The sequence below is a fragment of the Symphalangus syndactylus genome, chromosome 16, assembly GCF_028878055.3.
Source record: "Symphalangus syndactylus isolate Jambi chromosome 16, NHGRI_mSymSyn1-v2.1_pri, whole genome shotgun sequence".
Lineage (NCBI taxonomy): Eukaryota > Metazoa > Chordata > Mammalia > Primates > Hylobatidae > Symphalangus > Symphalangus syndactylus.
In genome coordinates this window covers 66823390-66832617 of record NC_072438.2, presented here as the reverse complement: position 1 = coordinate 66832617, position 9228 = coordinate 66823390, and the positions used below count along the sequence as shown (strand labels likewise).

The following is a 9228-nucleotide window of genomic DNA, read 5'->3' as shown; positions in this document are numbered from 1 at the left end:
AAAATATCCAGACCTGTAGGCTGGGAGTGGTGGTGGCTCACACCTGTAATCCCAGCACTTTGGGAGGCTGAGGTGGGTGGATCACTTGGGGTCAGGAGTTTGAGATCAGCCTGGCCAACATGGCAAAACCCAGTCTCTACTAAAAATAGAAAAATTAGCTGGTTGTGGTGGTGGGCACCTGTAATCCCAGCTACTTGGGAGGTTGAGGCATGAGAATTGCTTGAACTTGGGAGGTGGAGATTACAGTGAGTAGTGATTGCACCACTGTACTCCAGCCTGGGTGACACAGGGACTCTGCCTCAAAAAAAAAAAAAAAAAAAAAAAAAAAAAAAAAAAAAGTCCCAGACCTAGGACCTGTTCAGGGCAATTAAATCAGAATCTCTTGAGGGGTGGAGCTCAGGAGTTGATTTTTCAGATGCTCCCAGGTTAATGAATTGGCTTTATCTTTTCCCAATGGTTGCAATCATCTGATGATTCTTTTTGAAAGCAAAATGAAGAAGCCGTGTTTTGATAGGTTCTAAGACTAAGACTCTTCCAAAACATTAAATTCCTTTCAAAATACGAAGTATCTTAAAGTATCTTAAAACAGTATCTTAAAAAGTATCTTAAAACAGTAATATAAAGGAAAATGTTAAATTTAATTTAGAATTAAAGCAGATATTTCTAATTTTGAAAGAACATTTATTTACATGGCTACAGCATACAGATGAATTCAGCAAAAGTTCCTTCTGAAGTGACTGCCTTGAATAGAGTTAAGATGGGAAGCAAACATTTGGTGTCTTGGGAACAAGGGGATGGCCTGATGTCACAGTATCACGCCCCCATAAGCTGAAAGTAGGGAGCCCCACAGCTCCGAGGCTCCATCTTCTCTGTTCTCAAGGAAACGGAACAGTTTGATTTGAAGCTGTTCCTCAGCGAAGTCCAGAAGGGAAGAATTTGCAGCACCGACTCTGCTCTCAATAGGCAGAACATCCTCTGATAAAGCAACAACAGCAGCATACTGCTAAGGATTCTCACATTGTCCCCAGATCTCAGCTTTCTATCTAGGAAGCCCTGCCTGAGAATCAGAGAGAACAAACATTGTTCAAGCGTCCCATCTCCTCTTTGAGGAAAAAGGTTCGAAGCCCTGCTAATTTCCTATCTCATCGCTATCGTCCTCTTCACCGGGATTTCTTGTGAGTCTCTAACTGAAAGTTGTCTAAATGATCGGTGCAATTTGTGCCCAAGGATCTTACAGTCCTTGGGAAGAGAAAACACAACCATAAAATGATGAAAAATAATACAAGGTATTATAAGGTTATGGAACTCAAACTAGCCCTTGATTGGAGTAAGTAAGCAGAGAGGAGGTGGGGGTGAGGGGACATTCCAGGCTGGCTGAAAGGGTCGCTGGAGGGGACTGGATGCTAGGTGCTGCCACATTCTTGCTCAGCCTCTGTGGCCCTGTAGGGCTGCAGCCTGTAGACGTGATGGGGTGGGTGGGTCAGCTTTTGGCCATTCACAGAGTCCTTGGCGAGCTCCCACTGGGGCTTTGCAGCTGCTTTGACTGTAAGGGCCAGGACCCGGGTCCCTGGACTGCCTCATAACTTGGGTCGTGAGGACTGAAACAGAATCCATCACTTAAGCAGGGCAATTTCCTTTTCAAAGTCACTGCTTTATTGGACCGCAATTTGTTCCATGCTTGCTTGCTTTTTAACAGCCATTTTCACGAATGATCCTATTACTCACGAAGGAAAGATAGATTTGCCTTCAGACCACTTAAAAAAAGTGAAAAGAAAAAAAAAAGGAAAGGGGAAAAATTCACTGCAATGGCCTTTTTGCAAGTAGTGGGAAGTGACAAATTCTTTAGAATAAATCGTTGCTCATAAGAAATCAATCCTGACATTGGCAACGGAGATTTATCAGTGATTTCCAGCAGTTTCTTTCATTAGGATCAAATTGTCTAATTGTCCACTAATTTTGTTTTTGGCTCTTGAAATTACTTTGTGAAATTCCTCTTTTCCAGAGATAGAACTTCAATCAGGTGAGAGTGTTGCGGCAGACTTTCTTACTATGCAAATGGTCTGATGGCTTAGGTCTGGGGTTAGCAAACATTTTCTGTAAAGATAATAAATATTTTAGGCTGTGCAGGCATACTGTCTCTGTTGCAACTTCTCAACTCTAGCCTTGTGTTGCAAGAGCACCCATAGATGATATGTAAATGATAATATAATTTTTTCCACGTCATGAAATACTTTTTTGATATTTAAATGTAAAAACCATTCTTAGCTCATGGACCATACAAAAGCAGGCAGTGGACAAGATTTGACCCAAGGGCTATGATTTGCCGACTCCAGTATAGGTTAAAGTTCTCACTTTGATGAGACTTATCAGCTCCAGAATTGGAAGGGACCTGAGACTTCTAGTTCAAGCTCCTCATCTTACAAGGGGAGAAAATGGAGGCAGAGAATTGTTAAGTGACTTCCCCAAGGCCACTCTTTGACAGTCTTACCATCCAAGTAAGTGTGCTATACAATTATTTCACCGGTTTTATATGTGTGTGTGTGTGTGTGTGTGTGTGTGTGTATGGAAGGGGGCACAGGGGGAGTGTTCTGTCACCTTTCAAATTGTGATTTAGTATATTTTATTGAGGCAAGAAATGAGTCAAAATTCAGGTAAATCAACTGGGATCTCTATTGGGGGCAGAGGTAAATGTCAGGCTGAATGGGGAGCGGAACTTTGAACAGAAGTTGATTGCTGCCTTTTGGAACAGCAAAACTCCCAGGCAGAGAGCAGAGCACTAAATACATTTTTTCCCCTGAAAAGGCCATGATGCTTCTGTAATTGGCCTTTAGACAGCCATCACAAAGGCACAGAGATAGGTGGGGGTTGGGCGGAAGAGAGATTTGAGTGGGGAGTCAAGATACCAGTATCCTAATTCTTTTGTGGACCGCCTAGTTTCTGTTGCACACTTTTGAAACCTTCCTAAAGAATGGGAATTCATAGTGGTCAGTTGACTCTGACAAGAATTCAGTATTTGGACCTTTATTTATTTATTTATATTTATTTATTTATTTTTATAAAGAAAATAGGCCAGGCGTGGTGGCTCATGCCTGTAATCCCAGCACCTTGGGAGGCTGAGGCGGGCAGATTGCCTGAGGTCAAGAGTTTGAGACCAGCCTGGCCAACGTGGTGAAACCCCATCTCTACTAAAAATACAAAAAAATTAGCTGCACGTGATGGCATGCGGCTGTAATTCCAGCTACTCAGGAGGCTGAGGCAGGGGAATTGCTTGAACCAGGAAGGTGGAGGTTGCAGTGAGCTGAGATCGCGCCACTGCACTCCAGCCTGGGTGACAGAATGAGACTCCATCTCAAAAAAAAAAAAAAAAAAAACAGCAAAAAGAAAATAGAGATGGAATCTCCCTATATTGCCTAGGCTGGTCTGGAACTCCTGGGCTCAAGCTGTCTTTCCACCTCACCTCCCAAAGTGCTGGGATAACAGATATGAGCCACTGCCTCTGGCCAGTATTTGGATCTTTAAGCCAAAATATTCCAAGAGACCTCTATGCCATATATTAACTACGTAATAAACGGGCTTCAGTCTAGTCTCTTCTGCTCTTACCTAAAACACATGAATTGTTTGACTGTTTCCAAGAATGGCAACAGAGCAACATGACATCCACTCCTCTTTACTCTTACACCACCTCCTCCGTTGCCTTCTCCATTTTTCCTCCATATGGGAACACTAATCAATCAATTCATGAATCCTCAACAATTATTTATGGGTTTAATAGAAGCAAGCAGTGAATGCGAGTGTGGATTTTATGGCCTCTTGAGTGTTTCAAGCTAATATGTATTTCACTGATGTAGCAGCAGGGCCAGGACTCAGGTGAAGCCACCGAGGCACCTCTCTCACCTCATCCTAGACCTGGCCCTGATTAGCAGAAACTTCAGGTTGACAGCCCCAAGTCCCATAGCCTCAAGTTGAGAGGAAGGCATGCCAGTGATCAGGCAACTCAAGTTGGAGCTCTACCCCTGACAAGCTGTGGGAGCTTGGGAAACTTGTAGCCTCACCTATTTTTCTAACTATTTTTCTCTTCTTGCTTCTTCTCTCCCTCCCTGGGAATCTGTGTGAATAGATGAGATAATAAACCAGATTTTCTGAGTTCATAAGTTACTCCCTGGGAATCATTTATATTGCACAAATACTTTCCGGTCACTGGTGTATTATTTGGTAAATTACTGCCCTCCTGCAATGCTGTAAGTGGAACCCTAGTGACCTGAAAGAGTTAGTGCCTCCTTGCACGCAATTAACTTACTCCTGGGGCATAATTTACACTCTAAGAGGATCTGGCGGACCATATGTGAAGCGCTTGGAATTCTTTGAGAGAAAGGCAGCTCTTGAAATGTAAAGAATTAATATTACGCAAGGCGAATTTGCAGACCTTTCTTCGAGCAGTCTATCACGTAACTTCACAGAAGTCCTGTAAGGTAGGTCATTGTTATCCTTTCCAGAGGCATTCTCTAGCCAATGGTAAGTCAGCGGATAATATACCCAGCATGAGGTTAGGGAATACCTATTTGTAGAATGAATTCCCTATTTGAAAAATAATGGGTGAAAGATTGGGAGGTACATTTTAGAAATCTGAGTAAAAAACAAAAGCTAAAGTTAAGATAATTGTAATAAGTATCTGCTTTATAATCTTGAATAGTAGGAATGTGACCTAAATATAATGGGTCAATTTTTTATACAAACTCAGGGACACCAACATATTAGAATGTGGCATCTGTTTCAAAGTGGTCATCTGAGAAGACTATCTGTATATCCTAATATGCACCTGTCACTTGAAACACTTTTATTACCTGCAAACACAGTTGTCATCCATCCAACAAATATCATTTAGGCATCTCCCTTCATAAGGCCCTGTGTTGGCAGTTGCTGAGGGACAAAGAAAAAGTCATGAGACAGCATCTCTGTATTCAGGGATGGCAGTTCTCTGGGTTTTGAGGGGGGGTTGAATTTTGAGCAAAGATCAAACCATCTGAAATCAATTCTAGTGAAAGAGGAGGGTTAAAACCAAGAGAAGAGAAGATAATTTAGAGACTGGTCATGGCTCAGTGGTAAATTGCAATGATGGCCTCAGTTCTTCACCCTTCTCTGTATCTATGCTCTTTGCTATGTGACTGCAGTTCCTTTTGCTAAAGTGATGGTGTCTATTTCCCCATCCTCTGAATCTGAAGGGGCACTGTGACTTGTCTTGGGCAGTAGAATGCAATGGTAGTGAGAGTGTGCCAGTTTTGAGCCAAGACTCGCAAGGTAAACATGTTTCTACTTCCTCTTTCAAAGCTATGCCATTGCCAGGAGAACATGCCTGGGCTAGCCTGCTGGAGGATGAGAGGCATGTGGAACAGAGCAGTATTGCTCCATTTGTCACAGGCAAGGTCAGTTTAGATGAGCTGAGAGCCAACTGATTTCCCCTCCACTCTTCATCCCCAGACATGTAAATGAGCCTGTAAAGATCAACAGCACTGCCTCTTCAACCAGTCTGGAATAAGCAAGGAAGGCTTATTGTATACCCGTGGGATTTTGTGGTTGTTATGCAGCAACATTATGGCAGTAGATCACTCACACAGCTTGTAAACTGATTCCAAAAGAGGAACTCTCAATGCTAAACAATCACAACATTTCTGGACTAAGTGATTGGTGTCTCCAGGTGACTACCAGGAGGCTGTAACATATGTTTGGAGAATAAATGTCCCAATGTTTATTGGGCATCCTTTCTCCGTTCTACTGCACTTCATACCTATTGTATGAAATTGCTTGTATGCATAGCCATGGCTACATTGGACCAAATGTTCTGTAAGGGAAGGAACAACATTTTAAATGTTCACCTCCTTAGTATCTGGCACATAATTACTTGTTAAATGAATGAAAGAATGAAGACTCTCATTAGAAGTCACACCTTGCATTGTGTGCTTTTAGTAACTTTGGTCTACTCATGATATGTGTTGAGTGTGTAATATGTAGTCTTAAAAACTCAGTTAATGCAATTACTTGACAAGATTATATATGCACATTACACCTTTCAATAGGTGCAAAGGTATTTTCAGTGATAAGTGATTGTTTCTCTCATGCCATCTTCAAGCCATCCACTTCTCTGGTAACACAATTACCAGTCTCTTATCAATTCTCCCAGAGAATGTGCAATCATTAAAATAAAGCTTTTGTCTAGGAAAGAAATAACATTTTCAGCCATTACTTTTTTATAAGTTTGCACATTTTACAATTCGTTTTCTTTTGGAGGCTGGACCAATTGGAAGTAGCCCTTATGTTCTTTGCTAGAATGTTTTGAAAGCTGTTTCCCCAAGTTTGTTCCTTTAACTTTTTTTTTTTTTACTTTTAATTGACAAATGATAATTGTATGTATCTGTGGGATACAACATGATGTTTTGATACATGTATACATTGTAGAATGATCAAGTTAGTCTAAATAACACGCCCATCACCTCAGATACTTAACATTTCTTTGTGATGACAGCATTTAAAATAGTTCTTTTAGCTATTTTGAAATCTACAATACATCATTATTATTAATGGTAGTCACCATGCTGTGTAATAGATCACCAGAACCTACTCCTTAGCTCCAACCAAAACTTTGAATGCTTTGACCAACGTCTTCCCTTTCCCTCCTTTTTCCTCCCTCCCCCCGCCACTCCTCCCACCCTGGCCTCTGGTAACCACCATTCTAGAAATTCAACTTCTATGAGTTTGACTTTTTTAGATTCCATTTTTGATTCAGCAACTTTCCTCAGGTTGTTTAAGGTTTGAATGCTGCTGGAATTCATGCAGCTGTTTGTTTCTTTGCCTGTGTACTCCTATCACATGAGCTGTTAGGCCAGCCCTGGGAGCCTGGTAATTACCACAGAGCGAGGCAGCAGAGGGAGCAGATAAACTTGAAACATTGGGCTCTCCAGGTGACAAGGATCAGGAGTTCTGAACCCCTAGAAAGAACCTCTATCATGGAGAACCCAGGCTCCCTATTTGATGACTATAGTGGGGTGAGTATAACTTGAATTTAAGACTGGTGAAAGAATCTTTGCTGACTGGCATGTTGTTTCTATTTTACAACAATGCAAAGATTTATAAACTGGTGAAACCATGTTGGCCTGCTCCGGAATAAAGCTGGCATTGTATCTTTTAAGGCATGTTTTGGGGGTTCTATGAAGTGGTTTAAAACAAAGCCACAAGAACAAGAAAAAATTTATTTTGAGATAAATCTTCGTAGACTGCCGACTCCTAGAATTTATGTGCTAAAGATGCATACTTTATTCTTTTCCACAATTAAGTGGTTTAAAAATATTCTTCCTCATGGTTCACTGAATTTCAGGTTCAACTAATTTTTAACAAGCACAAAATATGTACTAGGTAGTCTATTAAATATTCACATATATATTTTCTCATCTAGTGAAATGTAGTGTTCATTAAATATTATGTTACAAAGATCAAAGCAACAAAATGATTAAGAAATAAAATGACTTGTTTTATATCTGCTACATGGTTTGCATAATCTTAGTTCATGTAACATGTTTGCTCATAATCTCCCTAGACGTCTTTTGTGAGTTTGATACCAGATTTAGCATGATTCATTTATATTCAGATGATGGCAAATCTCAGAGAAGAAAAACTGCAGCAGAGCATGCATGGGATGTGAGTTTTTTTCTTTTTGATTGAGGGACTGTTTCATCAAAACATTGTTTCAAACAGATGTGTTCTAGTGTTTACTGAAGGGAGAATTCAAGCCAGACTGATTAATTAGCAGTTAGTCAAGCCATTTCCCTGCTCCTATCTGGGTAGTCTAGGGATTATGAAGCTGTCAGTAGGTTATAGTCAGTCAATGGAAAAAAATGACAAACAGCAACTAAACCTCAGATCACCATGCTAGGGTGTAAAATACGGTGTTCTAACCACTCTGCATTGTTTTTTATTGGAGCATAAGTTTTTACCAGTGGGTGTGATAGGACTAAGGCAGAGGTTGGCAAACTTTTTCTGCAAGGGGCCTAATAGTACATATTTTAGGCTTTGTGGGCCATACAGTAGTTTACAACTACTGACTGCTTTAGTGCTGTAATCGCAGCACCTATGTAGGTGGGTCTCATTTTCAGAAAGGTCGGATTAAAAATCTAGACTTGCAAAACACAGATTAGAGGTCAAATAGTGCTGTAATTGCAGCACTAAAGCGGTCACAGACAATATGTTAACAAATGAGCATAGCTGTATTCCAATACATCTTTACTTATGGACACTAAAATTTGAATTTCACATTTTTATGTGTCATGAGATAGTGCTCTTTTAATTTTTTTTAGCTATTTAAAAAATGCAAAAAATGTTCTTAGTTCGCCAGCTGCACATTTGGACCATAGTTTGCCAACTCCTGGACTAATGCAAAGAGTCTTGAATCAGTGCTAGGTCTGGTTCTTTTGATTTTTTTTTTACATGAGATTCATTCTTTCTAAATCTGTTTCTGTATTTGTAAAAATGACGGATAATAATAGTTGCACTTATCTCTTCCCAGGATTGTTGGCAGGATTAAATAAAATAATGGATTTAAAAGTATTTTGAAGAATGTGAAATGCCATGCTGACATAAGATATTGATTGTATTATTATTTGTGTCAGGAATGTGTTTGGTATAAGTAGCCCAGAGCTCGATTAACAACTGCTTAAGCCATAAAGACATTTGTAGTTCACTTACCTGGATGTACCAGTTCCCAGGGTTGGTGTAGTGGCTGGATGATGTCATTAAAGACCTGATGCTGCTGATGTCCCTGTGTTGGTGATGCCTCTTTTCATGGTGCAAGATGGATGTCATAACTCTCAAGAGTCATGTGCTTACAGGACAATGTCCCAAACAAGGAAGAAGCGGGGAATGGAGTGAAAAAGAAATCTCCTTTCAGACTTCTCTCTCTTTTTTTTTTTTTTTTTGAAACGGTGTCTTGCTCTGTTGCCCAGGCTGGAGTGCGGTGGTGGGATCTCGGCTCACTGCAAGCTCCGCCTCCCGGGTTCACCCCATTCTCCTGCCTCAGCCACCCGAGTAGCTGGGACTACAGGCACCTGCCACCACGCCAGGCTAATTTTTTTGTATTTTTAGTAGAGACAGGGTTTCACCGTGTTAGCCAGGATGGTCTCCGTCTCCTGACCTCGTGATCCGCCTGCCTCGGCCTCCCAAAGTGCTGGGATTACAGGCGTGAGC

General features: G+C 40.9%; 1 long non-coding RNA gene across 1 annotated transcript; it reads right to left on the bottom strand.

The window, feature by feature from the left end:
• Positions 1-2066: 2066 nt before the first annotated feature.
• LOC134732753 (uncharacterized) lies at positions 2067-8838 on the bottom strand. Its single transcript, XR_010116237.1, has 3 exons — positions 8731-8838; positions 4842-4917; positions 2067-2094 (listed from the first exon to the last, which is right to left on the bottom strand). It is a non-coding gene; the product is annotated as an uncharacterized lncRNA (long non-coding RNA).
• Positions 8839-9228: the final 390 nt, after the last annotated feature.